The 15,608-nt window shown below is 45.5% G+C and overlaps 1 long non-coding RNA gene across 4 annotated transcripts in view; it reads left to right on the plus strand.

Annotated features, from left to right (window-relative positions):
• The window catches only part of LOC115936614 (uncharacterized), an 88,674-nt gene that overhangs the window by 31,639 nt on the left and 41,427 nt on the right, over positions 1–15,608 (plus strand). Inside the window, exons 4-7 of one of the 4 annotated variants that reach the window (XR_004072028.2) lie at positions 1,056–1,171; positions 1,264–1,357; positions 1,915–1,956; positions 2,331–2,433. This is a non-coding gene — a long non-coding RNA (uncharacterized LOC115936614). Of the gene's footprint in view, positions 1–1,055; positions 1,172–1,263; positions 1,358–1,914; positions 2,434–10,639; positions 10,798–15,608 lie in introns of those variants that run through there. The other 3 variants (XR_014149260.1, XR_014149261.1, XR_004072029.2) reach the window with 3 other exon arrangements.

The raw sequence follows: 15,608 nt of genomic DNA on the forward strand, positions 1-15,608 counted from the left end.
TCTAGGTAGCATTGACATCTTCACAATATTTGTTCTTCCAATCCATGAGCATGGCACATTTTTCCATTTCTTTGTGTCTTCCTCAATTTCTTTCTTGAGTACTCTGTAGTTTTCTGAGTACAGATTCTTTGCCTCTTTGGTTATATTTATTCCTAGGTATCTTATGGTTTTGGGTAATTGTAAATGGGATCGACTCCTTAATTTCTTTCTTGTCTTGTTGTTGGTGTATAGAAATGCCACTGATTTCTGTGCATTGATTTAATATCCTGCCACTTTACTGAATTCCTGTATGAGTTCTAGAAGTTTTGGGGTGGAGTCTTTTGGGTTTGGAAACCAACTCATAACCAGAGGAAACAAACTGAGGGTGGCTGGAGGGGAGATGGGTGGGGGCTTGGGGTAACTGGGTGATGTAATGAGCACTGGGTGTTATATACAACTGATGAATCCCTGAACTCTACCTCTAAACTAATAAGACACTATATGTTAATTAATTGAATTTGGATTTCAAAAAAGAACCTATGGAAACTCATTTAAATAATAATCACAGCCAAATTTATGGTGCCCTTAGTATATTCCAGACTCTCAACTCAGAACTTCACATGTATTCACTCGTGATGAGACTCTTATGAAGCAGGTATTTTTAGAATAATCTTACGAGGTAAGTGTTTTTATGAAATAACTTTCCCAAGATCACAGACTAATCAGTGGCAGAGCCAGGACCTGAACACAGGGTATCTCTCTCCAGAGCCCTTGCTCTTTCAGCTGCCAAGGGAGAGCTGATTCAGCTCACCATACTCAAAGTTATGTATTTTTTTTCTATTTTAAATATGGAAGAAGTGTGCTATACTACCCCACCAAGGGGGAAAAATCTTGGCAGAACCACCTCTTTGAATCAGACACTCAACACCATTAAATTCCTCTATCTGATATCAATAACTCCATTTTTTTCCCTGTAGTGCTATTTGATTCTTAAAATACTTGATCCAGTTACAGACATCTACTTACATTTTGTGTCAGACACACAGGTAACATCTTATCTCCATGTCTCTTCCCAGATAACAGTTGCTTCAGTTTTCCTCCAGGACTAATGCACCGGGATCAGACAGATGAGAATTCTCAGAAACAGTCAGGTGATCACCCATCTGAAAGAGGAGACATGCTACTTACCCCAGTAAGGCAAAAGCACGAGCATTTTCTTTTCTTTTCTCTTCATTATTTTCCTTTCTTTACTTTTATTTTATTTTATTTGTTTTTTGGTTTTAGATGGAGCAGTGGTTTGTGCAGTGGGCCTCACTCATGTAACTGAAGATTCCCCAGTAGAGAAAAAGGACCAGGAGAAAAGGCCATATCACAAAAGGTACAGAAAGCCCAAAGAAAGCTTCCAAGTCCTGTTGTTGCCTTTCTTCCTTTTGATCCTCTCTCCCCATAGAGTGGCTTTTTTTTGAAAGCATACTTTTCCAAGTTATTACATTAACAAATTTGCACTGATTTCTTTATCCTTGTCATCTAAAGACCACCTTGTTGGCGGTTGGTGAACTTTTCCTTCACGCCAGGCCTGCTGCACTGTCTAATGTCACAAGTGTCTGCTCACATTAGCTCCCAGAGACTGGAGCAGATCCTGCATGGGGCCTTTCCAGCAAGTTGATTTGACAGAATGAGTCCCCATGCTAGCTCGTGGCACTTATCAGTTAGTCAGCCTTCCTTGGGGAGGAGAATTTAGAGTGCACCATATTCAGTTTCCAAATCAACGGCTGTCCCCTCAGGAAGCTGTGTGTTGCATTATTAAAAGAGATGCCTTTGACCACAGCGCCATACTTAAACATTCATCCACATTAAAAAAAAAAAACAAGGTAGAGTGGGGGGACAGCAAAACAACACATCACCCCCTTCCCTGTGTTAACTCTTTCTCCCCAGGTTTCGGGTCTCCCTCACTGAACAGTCCTGTAACCTTTATTGGTGAGCATGAACGCCTGTTATTTTTTTGTGAGCCTTGCCTTTATTTTAAAAGGAGTGCTTTTACATTACTTGGAATGGCTGTGAAACCTTCCCCTAAATTGTAAGATCTTGGAGCTGAGATCTCTCTATTCCCAACATCTGCTTTTCACTGAGCTCCCGTAGCAAAGTCAAATCCAAAAGTCTAGCCATCAGAAACAGCAATGACTTTGGTTTATCTGTTACCTGCCTTTCCCGGGAGTTCAAATGAAATGCAAGAATTAGTTCTTAGTTGAAAATGAACAGATCTGAAGCTCACACTTTAATTATTATAACTTTGCATATTTCTAATTTAAAAAAAAAAAAAGTTTATATCCAGTTTACCTTTATCTTTCCAGAGGAGGAATTGACAAGATTGGTGGAGAAAAGGAGGGGTCCTTTTTAAAGCTTCATGTTGATATAAATATGAAAATGGATTAAACTCTGCTTCCAATTTCCAAACATGTGTACTTCAATGAATATTAAATGGCAGGCCCCTATCACCATCCTGACTTATTTACTCCCCAGAGTTTTTATCAAAAAGGGACTGGAATTGCCTGTGGAACATGAAAGTCTCCTGTAATTGAGTTTAGAGTGGTAAATCCACTAAACAGGCCACGGCCCCAGAGACACCCCGAAACCCACCTGTCAGCTGGTGTTAGATCACAGCGCAAACAAGGCATGGCTGCCAGCTCCTGCTAAACACTGCTGTGGCCCAAAACAAAACAAAACAAAAAAAAAGAGAGAGAGAGAGAGAAGTTACTCCCCAGGGGATGAGGAAGGGCTGGGGGCAAATTGTGGGGGTTGGGAGGGCAGGCGAGAAACTCTCATCTAACAGCTGCCCAATGTCAGCTGGAATCATGATCTGAAACTCAGCTCAGGAGGAGCACTGGCTAGGGCCTCATTCGGTAAGGTGTCATTTCTTTATCCTAATGTCCATTAGGTAGGAGCGTAATGGAGTGGACAAGAAGCTTTTTCATCGTGGTTGAGCCGTGGAAATCAGAGCTCAGAGAGTTTCAGTGAGAATAAAGGTTTAACTGGCTTAAGACTGGTGCAGAAAGGTCCACATCTGGAATGGAGGAAAATGTCCAACTAAGACATGTTGAACCAGACAGGGATGGGAATAGGAACAATGCAAGCTGGAAAACCATAATTCATCCGATAAACATTGATTAATTGTTTACTAGTGCCGATTGCTCAGTGTATAAAGATGAATAAGACATAGTCCTTGCCCTGAAGGAAAATATATAATGTGCTTGGGGAAACACACAGACAAGTCAGCTATTGCAATACAGTGCATCAAGGGCTTTGGGAGCAAAAGTATGTGCCTAAAATAATAAGTTAGGGACAGGCCTATCAGGGGAGAAAGAGAAATCAAACGATCAAGGGCTTTATCAGCCTGGCTAATCAGTCTGAAGTTTATCCTGAAAGCCATGGGGAACAATGGAAGGATTTTAAGCAGAGGAGTGATGTGGTCAGGTTTGTGTTTTAGAAAGACCAGTTTACCTATTGTGCATAGCATGAATTAGAAGGGGCAAGGCTGGAAACAGGAAGGCCAAGTGGAAGGCAATTACAGGAGTCTTTGAGAGAGGGGGTGATGGCCCAAACCAAGGAAGTCACAGTGGAGATATCTCGGAGAAGAAGGGACAGAATGAGAAATATTATAGAAAAGAATCAGCAGGGCTTGGAAGGCAATTGAAAGTGGGAAAAAGAAGGGGAGGGGTTTCCGGGTGGCTCAGTCGGTTAAGTGTCTGCCTTCAGCTCAGGTCATGATCTCAGGGTCCTGGGATCGAGCTCCGTGCCGGGCTCCCTGCTCAGTGGGGAGTCTGCTTCTCCCTCTCCGTCTGCCTCTCTCCCCACTCATGCTCTCTATCTCTCTCTCAAATAAATAAAATCTTAAAAAAAAAAAAGAAAGAAAGTGGGAAAGGAGGGAGGAATTCAGAGTGGCTCTAAGGCTTCTGGCTTGGGTGTAGGGTTGCTGGATTTAGCAGATAAAAATAGATGCAATATTTGGGACATATTGATACTAAAAAATGATTCCTTTTTTTATCTGAAATTCAAATTCAATATTTAACATTTAATTCAATATCCAGCAAACCGACTTGGGGAGCTGGGTAAGTGGTAGGGTATCTGTCAAGCTGGGGATTGGAGGAGGCACTGTTGGAAGCAGAGGCAAAGAACATGATGAGTTTACACTTACTTATATTGAATTTGAGGTATCCAAGGGATATAACTGGGTTCCGATTATCCCCCAATACCTTTCTGCCCTTCTGCAAGGATAGTGGTCGCTGGCACATGGCCCCCCACCTAATGATTTTACTTCCCAGCTTCCCTTGCAGAAAGTAACCATATGACCATACTCCGGCCTGTGGAATGTGAGAAGTGATGTGTGTCTTGCTCTTAGAAGGATTGGGCATAGGGGCTCAGTTGGATAAGCGCCCGACTCTTGGTTTTGACTCAGGTTATGATCTTAGGGTCCTGAAATAGAGCCCCATTTCCAGCTCCGCGCTCAGCGGGGAGTCTGCTTTTCTCCCTCTCTCTCCCCTTCTCCCTCTGCCCCTTTCCTGTCTTATGCATGCGCTCTCTCTTTCTCTCTCCCCCCCCCCTCTCTAATAAATAAATAAATAAATAAAAGAAGGATTGGGCATGAACCTCTCCTGCCTCTTTTCTCCTTTCCACTGGCCGAAAGATCACCAGCACTGAAGGAGCCAACATGGGCTCAGAGATGAAAATGTTGAAGGTGGCCGTGCCCTGTCACTTGCCCTGGGCAGTCTACCTCTGAATTTTTCCAGGAGGGAGAAATAAGCTTAGCCTGTACCTTAACTACAATACGACATCCAAGAGGAAATGTTCAGGGGTGCCTGGGTGGCTCAGTCGTTACGCATCTGTCTTCGGCTCAGGTCATGATCCCGGGGTCCTGGGATCGAGCCCCACATTGGGCTCCCTGCTCGGCGGGAAGCCTGCTTCTCCCTCTCCCACTCCCCCTGCTTGTGTTCCCTCTCTCACTGTGTCTCTCTCTGTCAAATAAATAAATAAAATATTTTTTTTAAGAAAGGAAGAAATGTTCAATAGCAATTGAACATAGAAGTCTGCAGCTGGAGAAAGAGGCAAGAGCTAGAGACCCGAGAATTGGGAGTGGTTAGCGGACACGTGCTGAATGAGGCTTTAGTTTAGACGAGGTCTCTTAGAGGGAATGTATGGTGAGAAGAATGAAGCACGACAAAGTCAAGTGCTGTCTTTTTTCTATGGACGCTTTTTTTGGGGGGGAGACACAACTTTAAACTTACCCTCAGGTTAATCGAGATGTTCCTATAGTAGTAGGATAGATGTTTGAGAGTTTGGTTTTCATTTGCCAAGCCTTCTGCCTCTGTATAGCCACATGTTAATGTTCGATGCTACTGAGTTCATTTGTTTGTCTTTGGATTTCTATTTCAGCAGTGTCTGGGAAGCAGGTGTGTTCTGGTGCCCTGGGGGCATTCGGGCATTTGTGCAGGGGGCTGGCTGTGCTGGGGTCTCTGCTAGGGTCAGTTTCCATGTGTGTAGTCAGTTTACATGGGTGTGTCGGCACACATGTGCATCTGCTCCTCTCTGTCCTGACTTGTCGATGTGTGCCCTGAGGATGTCCTTGTGTGTGTGTCTGTGACAGATGCTGCTTATTTCGGCTTAGTTAGTAGCCAATTCCCAGCACTGCCAAGAAGCAGTAGCCTTTTAGATTCTTCTCACATAGAAGTCTATTTTGTCCCAATTCTGTCCATTTTGGAGTAGCTTTTAAAAGATCATTTCAGGGGTGCCTGTGTGAGTCAGTCATTAAGCGTCTGCCTTCGGCTCAGGTCATGATCCCAGGGTCCTCGGATCGAGTCCCGCATCGGGACTCCCACTCCCCCTGCTTGTGTTCCCTCTCTCGCTGTGTCTCTCTCTCTGTCAAATAAATAGATAAAATCTTTTAAAAAAGTTATTTTATTTTTTAAAGATTTTATTTATTCACTTGAGAGAGAGAGTGAGTGAGAGAGAGCATGAGTGGGGGAGGGGCGGGTGGCAGAGGCAGAGGGAGAAGCAGATTCCCCGCTGAGCAGGGAGCCCCATACGGGGCTCTATTGAAGGACCGTGGGATCACAACCCGAGCTGAAGGCAGATGCTTAACCAGCTGAGCCACCCAGGTGCCCTTAGACTTTACTTTTTAGATCAGTCTTCAGGTTTGCAACAAAATAGGTAGGAAGATACAGAGATTTCCCATATACTTCCTGCTTTGACAGGTGCATACCCTCCCCCAGCAGAGTGGTATTCTTGTTACAACTGATCAGTCTACATTGATACATCATTATCACTCAAAGTCCATAGTTTACATTAGGATTCATTCTTGGTTTTATACATTCTGTGGGTTTGGGGAAACGTATAATGACATGTATCCATTATGATAGTATCATAGACTAACTCTATCATTTTGCATTTGGTTTTGTCGGTGTTCTGGATTTCGGCCATTCTAATAGGTATATGGTGCTATCTATCTCATTGCTGTTTTCAGTTATCTTTTCAAATCCAAAAAGCCTGAAGGAACAGTCTCCCAAACTTGCCAAGGGCATTCCTTGCTTCTTCCATCTGAGTCTACCTGTTCTCCCCAGACCCAGACTGAGGCTATATTTTACATAATATGATACGAACTGGGATCTGCATGGGTGTCGGGGGCACCACAGTGTGTGTGTGTTTATGGGAATTTCTAAACATACTCAGAATTGGAATAAAAGGACCTCCCTATATCCATCACCCAGCTTCAATGATTATCAACATTTTGGGGCGCCTGGGTGGCTCAGTTGGTTAAGTGACTGCCTTCGGCTCAGATCATGATCCTAGAGTCCCGGGATCGAGTCCCACATCGGGCTTCCTGCTCAGCAGGGAGTCTGTAAAAAAATAAAATAAAAATAAATAATAATAATAATAATTATCAACATTTTGCCATCCTTATTTCATCTGTCTTTCCCTTTTTTCCTGCTTGCGTATTTTAAGCAAATATTAGATAGCTTGTCTTTTCACCTGAAAATTTCAGTTTGTATCTCTAATTTTTTAAGATTTTATTAATTTATTGGAGAGAGAGTAAGCCAGAGAGAGAGTGCACAAGCTGGAAGAGAGCAGAGAGAAAGGGAGAAGTGGACTCCCCGTTGAGCAGGGAGCCCGATGTGGGGCTCAATGCGGGGCTCGATCCCAGGACCCTGGGACCATGACCTGAGTCAAAGGCAGATGCTTAACCGTCTGAGCCACCCAGATGCCCCTGTATCTCTAATTGATAAGACTTTTTTAGGGGCGCCTGGGTGGCTCAGGCATTAAGCGTCTGCCTTCGGCTCAGGTCGTGATCCCAGGGTCCTGGGATCGAGCCCCACATTGGACTCCCTGCTCTGCGGGGAGGCCTGCTTCTCCCTCTCCTACTCCCCCTGCTTGTGTTCCCTCTCTCGCTATGTCTCTCTCTGTCAAATAAATAAATAAAATCTTTAAAAAAAAAAAAAGGACTTTTTTACATCCCGCAATGTCATTTACCTAACAAAATTAATAATAATTCCTCAAAATCATCTAAACCCAGTCCATATTCAAATTTCTTAATTATCTCAGACACCTTTTTTACAGTTGGCTTTTTCAAAATCCACATGTTGCATATGGTTGTGTCTCTTGGTTTCTTTTGTTCTGAGGCAGTCCATCCTGGCCATTGATTTGGGGAGGAACCGGCTCATTTGTCCTGTATAATGTCTGTGTTCTGTATTTGATTATTTTCTTGTGGAGTCAGATAAAATGTTCCTCTGTCCTCCATATTCCCGGTAAACTGATAGTTATATTTAGGGCCTCGATTAGATTCAGGATCAATATTTTTAGGCACCCATACTTCATAGGGTGGTGCTTTTACTGTGAGACATATAATATCTGGATGTTTCACACTTAATGTTGCCAACATCAATCATTAGGTTTAGGTAGTGTCAGCCCACAGAATTCCCCATTAACCTTCACCCGATGATTTTAGCATTCATTGATGATTGCTACCTAGGTCCATTATTTCATTTGGAATATTAGTAATTTTTGAAAACTTTTTTATTCTTTCTGTGATTATGAGCTGGGACTCTTCCGGCTCCAGCAGACTGCTAATCAAGGGAATAATGGAGTTGCTAGACACTCAAGGCCGAGTGAGGGCCCTGTTTTCCTGACCTTGTTCCATATTAAAAAAAATTAGTTCACCTTCCTCAACACCTGATGGTCTAGCTTAAATTCCAGGCTTGGTCCAACTGAAATGACCCTTTGTACTCAGATAATGTTGAAATTAGCAAGGGTCCTAGGAGAGGGGTCTGCCTTTTGCTTCAGGAAAAGAGGGCTCTAAGTGTTGCAGAAGGAGTCTTTTCCTAAGACACAAGGAGCTTAGAGCTGCTCAGGAAGTTTGCTGATTTGGGGAGGACTTTCTTTAGCCTTTCCCACCTCAGTCAGGCTCAGTCTGGGACTCTGAGGCTCCTGCTTTTCAGGGAAGCAGCAACCATTCAACCACTGATCCCAACGACCACATAGCCGAGACTCTGATGCTTTAGCTTTCTGGCACATCCCTCTGTGTCCTCAGATGGACTCCAGGCCCTTTGCCACCCCTGGCTTGGGCACTGAGCTCCACACTCCTTTGAGAAACAAGAACACAGCTGACGTCCTGCCTAGTGTCCCTCCATTAGCCCTTTCCTGGATCTGAAGTCTTCTGAAGAAAGCCCCATGACAAACAAGACCCAATCTCTGGGTTCAATACTCAGTTCTGAGGGACCAGCACTTGAGGGAAGACTGGGCTCTGTCATCTGTCAGGCTGTATGGATGACTCCCTGCTCAGCAGCTGACTAAATCAAAGAAACCGTTCTTCCTTTCTTACAAAAACACGGGCCTGCATGGAAAAAGTCACACCACCACTCATTTCGGAGGGAAGGGGGAGAGATGTATTTTAAATTTTCCCTAAAGATGTGCTTTAGTCGGATTCCATGGTACACGTTATTGGCTTTAAAATAATGAAACTTTTGGGCACCTGGGTGGCTCAGTCGGTTAAGCGGCTGCCTTTGGCTCAGGTCATGATCCCGGGGTCCTGGGATCGAGCCCCTCATTGGGCTCCCTGCTCAGTGGGAAGCGTGCTTCTCCCTCTCCCACTCCCCCTGCTTGTGTTCCCTCTCTCACTGTCTCTCTCTCTCTGTCAAATAAATCAATAAAATAAATAAATAAATAAATAAATAATAAAATAATGAGACTTTTAATCTCAAGACATTCACTGAAAATATATATATTCTTCAAAATAATCACTTGCCTTTAGATGGTTACAAACCCCAGAGGAAAATCTGTGTTATTTCTTTGTATTCCCATCAGTAACCGTTTGGCTTAGAGTGACTTTTAGCTGTTTCCAAAAAATCAAATCCACCCTGACAGCAAAGTGGTGTGCCTTCATGGAGGGTGGCCAAAGCAGAAGCCGCAGGCTGAGCGCGGCCAGCAGGGCAAAGAGAGCTTGCTTGCCCCTGCGCCTCTCAGGCTTGGACACTAGATGGCAGGCTTACCTTCCAGATAGAGGCGTCTGGTACCTTGTGGATTGATGTTTCTGGCACAGGCAGCCCTGCCTCTGCGTCCGGCTGCCACTCACACTGCAGTAGATCCCAGGGACCTGGTGGGCTCCCCAGGGTGGGTGTGACTCAGCTTTGGTGAGGAGCAAGGGGAAGAGGGGTCTGGTTTGGGAATGCCTGCCTGACTGCAGCTATAGTAGGCTCAGGGTCCGGGCTCACTGGATCCCAAACCTCCTGGCTTGTAGCTACGGTGACTCCACTACAGGGCCAGCCACGCCCCCCTCCTACCTGCCGGCCCTAGGTGCGGGGCTTAGAAACGTCTCCAGCTTCCCCTGGGCTGGCTCAAAGTGTGAGGTCCTTCAGATCTCCCAAACCCAGGGAGCTGATGCTTTTTACAAGCTTCTCTCAAATAGAGGGTGCTGCTCTGAGTGTGGGAACTGCTGAGCGCCAGCAAGGAAATACACAAGCCTGTGCTGATCCTGGGCTGAGGTCTGTGGTTTCGTTATTGTGCAAGCCTCATAGTATTCTTGACACTTCTTTTGGCTGCCCCTGCCCTCCTCCCATCCTGTTCAGGGTTTAGACATCAGTACACATAAGTCCTCCTTTGGGGGGCAAGAACCTTCATGGGTTTGCTTCTGGATTCCTGGTGTCTGGCACACCGTGAGGCCTCAGTGGATGTTTGCTAAATGAAATGATTGAATGAATGAATGTCGGGACTGAAAAATCATTTCATTTAACCTAATTCTAGAAGGGATCCCAAAAGGATGGGAATGTGTATTTTCTGGGATGCCCGCCTTTACCTTTACTCCTTCTTCCTCACCCCAGGTGAGATTCCACCCCAGGATCTGAATTTGGGTTATGCCTGAACCTTTCTTACATCTAGTGAAAACCGCCCACGCTGCAATTTGAGACAGTTCTTTTTGCTATGATCTCAGCACAAGTCGATGATGGGATTGGGAAAAAATATTGTTAGGGGATGAGTTGTGTCCCCCAAAACCATACATTGAAGGCCTACCCCCTAGTACCTCAGAATGTGGCTTCATTTGGAGATAGGATCTTTAAAGAGGTAATCAAGGCTGTTAGGGTGAGCCCTAATCCAATCTGACTGGTGTCCTTATTGGAAGGGGAGATTTGGACACACGGGGAGACACCAGGGATGTGTGCACAGAGGAACAACCATGTGAAGGGGCAGCAAAGAGGTCACCTGCGAGCCGAGGAGAGAGAGACTTCAGAGGAAAGCAACTCTGCGGGCACCTTGATCTTGGACTTCCTGTCTGGAACCGTGAGCAAATAAATTTCTGTTATTTAAGCCAGCCACTCAGTGGTATTTTATTATGGCAGCCCTAGCAAATGAATACAAATATGATAGGATAGGATAGGATAGGATTAAAATATAATAAACATGATACGATACGTAATGTTTTGCTCCTTTTGTCAGCGTGTCCAGGGTCTAAAGAACTGTTGTCTAATTGATACGATGGCAGCTGAAGTGTCCACCTCTGGCCCCTGGCCCCTGGCCCTTGCCGGGTAGGTGGGAGGGAGAAAGAAAGAAAGGCCTCCTTAGAAAGGAGAGATGTCGACAGCTTTAGTCATGGTGTGGGCTGCCCTCCCAGGTCTTCTTTATTTTTTTATATTTTTTAAAGATTTTATTTATTAATTTAATAGAGAGAGAGAGCGCACACAGCAGGGGGAGTGACAAGCAGAGGGAGAGGGAGAAGCAGACTCCCTGCTGAGCGGGGAGCCCGATGCAGGGCTCGATCCCAGGACCCTGGGACCATGACCCCAGCGGAAGGCAGACACTGAACCAACTGAGCCACCCAGGCGCCCCTCCCAGGTCCTTTTTAGAAAAACCCATCATCCGCTGTGATGAAGAACAGGGTGATAGAGCCCTCAGGAGAGTGGGTTCCTGGGCACCACAAAAGCTAAGCTCCTCAAAGAGGTCAGCACGGCCTCAGTGGCCCAAAGGCTGACACATCAAGACAAATCAAGTCTGTCCGAGAGAGAAAGCAGCAGAAGAGGCTGCTTGTGGGCGATTAGATTAGACCAGAGAAGATTGAGTAAAGGCTCCCCACCTGGAGATGGAGGACATGGGAGGGAAGGAGGCAGGGCACAGGGCTGGCTGTGGAAGTGTCAATGAGAAACTAAAACACTGAAGCGAAGTCAGCTCAGCAGACACAGAACACCTTGGGGTCAGAGACCATTGGGGAGCTGTGAAAAACAAGGCAGCTCCTCTCTCCTTCCAGAGTCACATTGACATGGTAGGATTTGGTCTTATGAGGACTGACTATAGGTCATTCACTCTGTAGAGTGGAAATTCTGGGTCACTTTATGGGTGGAGGGGCCGGGATGCATAGAAGAAGCTAAAACTGAGACTCAGCTCTCCTGGGTGTGTGGCCACAGGTGGTTGTGGCACAGGGAGGCCACGCCTTCCTTGCACTGCTGGAGACCTTCCCTCTCCTCCCATAAATGCCAGTGTGAGTAGACATACTGGGGAGAAGAGAGACACCCCAATAGGAGTACACGTAGCGAGGAGACCATCACCCGTAGTGAGTGTCTCCCGCCTTGGCACAGACCTACAAGAAGGGAAGTGGGGAAAGGGGCTTTTCCCTCTGCCCTAATTTCCGACTTAGTCTGGCTCAGATGAAGGAGCTAAGAATAAACCTTGGTCTCTTGGTCCTGGACTCAGGATTAGCCCCCGCCCCTTCCCTCCACCTACCCCCCTGTCTCACCACATTTCTCACTCCAAGGAGAGATGGCGGAGAATCTGGTCCTGCAGCTCCAACCGTGTGTCTGTGGGCAGCAGAGCTGGGTGGTTGCACTTCACTATTGGGAAACACTTGGGCCCCTAAGAAAGAAGAACAAACCACGAAAAGCTTAGATACCACCACTTAACACCCCATTTCCCTGATGAAGTTATCAAGACCCAAAATGGGAGAAAGGACCTGCCAAAGGTCACACGGGACTGATCAGATCTTCTAGTAGGTATTACCCAATGTAGCCATGTAGGTCACTTCAAAACACATACCATAGAGTAATAGCTCAAATACAGCCTTTTTTTTTGGTCTATGTACCAATCTAGTCTATTTTTCAAAAGCCAATTCTTAAAGCACTTTAAATATCCCCTAACTACCTTATGTCAAAATTCTAACATGCACATGAAAATAGAGACTGCTCCTACGTAACCGTGTCTAGGTGGATGGTCATTTCTAGGCCCTACGTCTTGTAAAGCACATCAACACGGAGCAACAAGCTAACTATGGTGGGAAGCTTCTGGAAACCAGGCCATACAGAGGAGGAACTAGGGAAATTCAGCTTGTGGAAGAAAATACTGAAGAGAACCAGACAATGAGCTTCAGAAGGTGAAGGCTGAAGGTAGGAGAGCATGAATCACATACATATTGTTCCTCAGGGCAAAACTAGGACCTAAACCTGCTAGAAGTCAGATTCAGATCAGAGGAAGAAAGAACTTTCCAGGTTAGATTTTCCTTTCTTCTCAGTCTTCTTTGGAGAGGGTTGTCTTAGCTTGGGCTTCTGTAACAAAATACCGTAGACTGGATGGCTTAAACAACACACATTTCTCACAGTCCTGGAGATAGGAAGTCCAAGGTCAGGAAGCCAGCATGGTTGGGTTCTTGGTAAGGGCCTGCTTCCTGGTTTATAGATGGCCACCTTCTCCTTGTATCTTCACATGGCAGGGAGAGAAAGAGGGATCTCAAGTGTCTTGGTCTTCTTATAAAGACATTAATTCCAGGAGTGCCTGGGTGGCTCAGTTGGTTGGGCGTCTGCCTTCGGCTCGGGTCATGATCCCAGGGTCCTGGGATCCAGCCCCAAAATCGGGCTCCCTGCTCAGCAGGGAGCCTGATTCCCCCTCTGCCTGCCGCTCCCCTGGCTTGTGCACTCTCTCTCTCTAATAAATAAATCTTTTTTTTTAAGGCATTAATTCCATCATGAAGTCCCACCCTCATGACCTAATCTAACCATAACTGCCTCCCAAAGGCCCCATCTCCAAATACCATCACATTGAGGATTTGGGTTTCCACATGTGAATTTGGGAAAGACACACTTATTCAGTCCATAGTAAGGGTTTTTGGTAACATACAGCTGATTCACAAGAGAACGCCATTACCTTGTAGATGTTTCTCTCTGACAGACCCAGAATCTCCTCAGGGACCTCAAGGAACTGAGTGCTGTCTACACTGAATCCAGCATTCGGCAGAGGGCAGAAGTATAGGAAAAACCCAAGGCGCCTGGGGGGGTGGACAAGAGAAGTGACAGAAGGGGCTCCTGAACGCCTGGGTGTTGTGGTACCTCATAAGCAGTGGGAGCTAGTGGTTCAGCCTTAGCCGGGGGTGTGCAGGACATGGGTTCTCTGGCGACCATGAGATTATGGTGCTTCCTGTGTAGAGACCTGGGAGCCATTTTTCTGAGCACATAGAAGTAGAGCAAACTTACAGTTGTATTGTGGTCTGTTGTTGTTTTGTTTTGTTACTGGGGTTTTTTTTGGGGGGGGTGGGGTTTTTTTGTGCATCATGGTTACAGACCCAGCCGTCAATATGACATATGGGATCTTTTTGAACCATATGGTGGCAGTGGCACATTTAGTGCCCTTAGCCCTCTCCATTGGAATGGAGCCAAGAGGGACTCGGTGTCCATAAAGGCAGGACCACTGTTGAAGAAACTCCCAGCTATTTGTACTCCGCCATTCTCTTCTTCTACCCATGTAAGCTCCCTGAAGCAGAACCATAGTTACGTAGGCTGTGCACTGCACAACTCCAGGAGGCACCATTCCCAACCTGTGCAATTCTCACTGGCAGCTCTATGTGAAGTCAGAGACCACGGGGAACCCGGGAGCCAGCCCAAACCATTATTTCAAAAAGACTCATTGCCTTGGGGCCCCTGGCTGGCTCAGTTGGTGGAGTGTGTGACTCTTGATCTTGGGTTGTGAGTTTGAGCCCCACAGTGGGTGGGGAGATTACTTAAAGATAAAATCTTTAACCATTGAGGCCTGCCCAGGTCCCAACCCGTCCATGGTTTGGGGTTGCTGCCTGCCTCAAAAAGGAAAGCAAAGTTGTCTTCTCCTCTGAAAAGGCCTCCTCATAGTTGGCTTTGGCATCTTCCGGGAATAGGGAGTCAGGGATTGAGGCCTCATGAGTTTGGGTTTTCAGCTGAGGTACAGAGAGAAGCCAGTGCTTATAACCAGAAAGTCTAGAGTCCGGTGTAGTTACCTCTAAGACTCATGACTGTTAACCCAGCCTGGGCTCTATTTCACGACAGTCATAGAACTGGATTCCTTAACAATAAAATAATAATAATACAGTTAAAAATAAAATAAAATCTTAAAAAGAAACAAACACTCATTGCCTCGAGAGGGGCAGTTGACCTTTTCACAGGCATTGGTATGAGATTGATGGGATTCCAGCCACACCGCCAATGAAAGATGAGTGGCCCTCCCAGGTATTTCCCTACTGGACATGACCTTCAGGAAAATTACAAAATGAGTGGTTCTCAAGTTCTCACACTAAGTTGGATATTTTTATTTTATTTTTCCTTTACATTGCTCAAAAGCAACTTAACCAGTATAATATGCTGATGGAAAACGTTGCATATTAAATCCCAAAGTATAAGTTATAGGCTTAATTTTAACCTAATGTCATTTGAAATGGGAAACCATAGTTGCAAATAGCCCTGAATGTGATTAAACTCCAATAGGGGTTGGGAATAATGGAGACATGACAGACCCCCTCACAATAGCTTGCTCCGCACAATAGGCTAAATGAAATTATGTACCTGACACACGGTGTATTTTCTGAGAACTAAAATGCACTTAACATCTCTGCAGTTGATAGGCCAGATATTTTTTTTTCCTATGGAGAAGAACATTAAATTTTAAAATTATTTATATATCTTTTTAAGTTGCTGGAAAAACTGTGATCTGCCAGTACTACTTACTGGAAAATCTATGACTCCCTTGAAAAAGGTCCCCCTGCCTTCATGGGTGAAATTGAGAAATTTAGAAAGAATGACAAATTGGCCATGATGCTGGGAAGGAGAGAGGTGGATGTGGCCAGAGTCCCAGGGACTGGGCTTTAAATA

The sequence above is a fragment of the Leptonychotes weddellii genome, chromosome 10, assembly GCF_054177405.1.
Source record: "Leptonychotes weddellii isolate Sample4059 chromosome 10, ASM5417740v2, whole genome shotgun sequence".
In the NCBI taxonomy this organism is placed as follows: domain Eukaryota; kingdom Metazoa; phylum Chordata; class Mammalia; order Carnivora; family Phocidae; genus Leptonychotes; species Leptonychotes weddellii.